Below are 1,914 nucleotides of genomic sequence, written 5' to 3'. Positions count from 1 at the left end.
TCCCAGTCGGAGTCATCCCAGTTCACCACCAAACAGCGCGATCGCCCTCTCAGTACCTCGCTCTGCCACCAGAGAACGTTCTCAGCGAGACACCCCCCCCCAAGTTCCACACCAAGCAGTGCGATCGCCCCCCTCAGTACCTCGTTCTGCCACCTCCCATACAAATTCCTACTACAGATTCCACCCTTCTATATAAATTTCTTGTTTTACCCCGGCCAGAGAACTACGTGACAAGCTATTATAGAAACTCTCGGCCACCGACCTAATTGTTAGAGTTCACCTGACTGAAAACTGTAGCTCGCACAAAAAAGTTTATCAGTCTACCAATATAAACAAATAACAGTGTTTCCTAAAAACTTAACATATGCTATGACCGTAAACTTAACAGAAAATAAAGCAGAGCAATTTACTTTCACCACTTAATATTTAGAGATGTACTGAACTGGTAACTAGTGTGAAGCAGGTTATAGGATTTTTCCGTTTGAAATCCGTCTAGAAAGTCGTTGTATATGTGTTTTGTTAAAGCGTTTTCGGGCTATGATCGTGGAAGCTTCTGGTACATTTCCTCTAGTTGCTGGGTAAGCTCGCGAACATGCTGCGCGGTTATGGGTCGTACCTGTGCTCCTCCGTTATTACAGCCTGAAGAACATGCCATAACCTCTACAAAATGGGAATGTGCACCTGTTACACGCTTCAGTTTTTGAACCAGGTTTTGTATGTTCCGGATGCCGTTGGCAATAGCAAATTTTAAGACGGCCTTGCCATTGTTTTCAAGAATTATTTCTCGAAAGTCGCGATTTCTAAGATGTTTGAACTCAAGCTCTTCCGGTGTTTCCTCGTTGAAGAGCTCTCGAGCAGCGAACTTGAATATGTGTTCTGCGTAACCACCAGACAGGGTCGCCTCGTGGGCCCACACCATGAATTCTGGTCTTACTTCAAGCCAGGGCCAGTCCAGATCATCGGGGTCGCATTCCGCCAGTGTTCGCTGGTGCTCGGTCAACATCTGTTCAACCTCAACTGCATATAAGCTACATTATTTTCAGGTCGAACGTTTTGGTTATCTCTCAGTACCTGATGTGATTACACAGTCCACGTCCTGTGCATTGTTCAGTTTGCTGAAGAAGTCATTACGGGAGGCCTCTAGCTTCTTATCACATGGTAGACTCGCGATCCAGGAATATTCAGCTTGTCGGCTAAGAATTGCTTTACTAGCACTCCCATTATTTGCTGTGGCGATCGGGTGGTGGCAACGAAAGGCAGTACGAAGTTCCCATGAGTCTTTTCTGCATAGCATACCCACCACGGACAAGAAGAGCTTAGCATGCACAAAACATAGTCGGCTCCTTAAATGCGGAAGTACCCTGTTAAATGGCGCGCAGCATTCTCCGCTCCCATCTGATATCGATGAGCTAAACTCAGTAATGGCTGGGTAGCCACAATGGCACGCAATCTATCGCACTCCCCAGAGGCCTTATTTTTTGAGTTCTCAGAAAGGACCTTGAGAAACTCGTCCAGGCTCTGCTGGTTGATCAGAACGCCTTCGGCGAAAGTTATACACCCTGAGCAGGCCAGGCAGTCTTGCAGAGTGATTTCTACTTTTTGAAGTTTTTGGTTACCACTCTGCAATAGCATTTCAGATTGTGAAAGAATAATCCGGAGAGCTTAAAAACTTCCCCCCACAGATTTCTCAAAGTAGCTGTCTCCCCGTAAGGTGATTTTGGCCCAAGTCTTCGACGTCATCTTATCTATGGGCACGGTTTGCAAGGGTTTAATGCATCTATTTATTCAAATATTTGAAAATGTACATTTACATCGCAAATATGTATATGCTAATACTATGTAGTATTAAACCTGTGACGGCGTGATAAAGTCATCTATATCGGTGAGCTGTAAGGCGCCACTGAACCTTGACAT

At 45.4% G+C, this 1,914-nt stretch overlaps 1 pseudogene; it reads right to left on the bottom strand.

Annotated features, from left to right (window-relative positions):
- Positions 1-412: 412 nt before the first annotated feature.
- Positions 413-1,914, bottom strand: LOC119559719 (annotated as a pseudogene).

Source organism: Drosophila subpulchrella, unplaced genomic scaffold, assembly GCF_014743375.2.
Source record: "Drosophila subpulchrella strain 33 F10 #4 breed RU33 unplaced genomic scaffold, RU_Dsub_v1.1 Primary Assembly Seq35, whole genome shotgun sequence".
NCBI lineage: Eukaryota > Metazoa > Arthropoda > Insecta > Diptera > Drosophilidae > Drosophila > Drosophila subpulchrella.
This window is presented reverse-complemented; position numbering and strand designations above follow the sequence as displayed.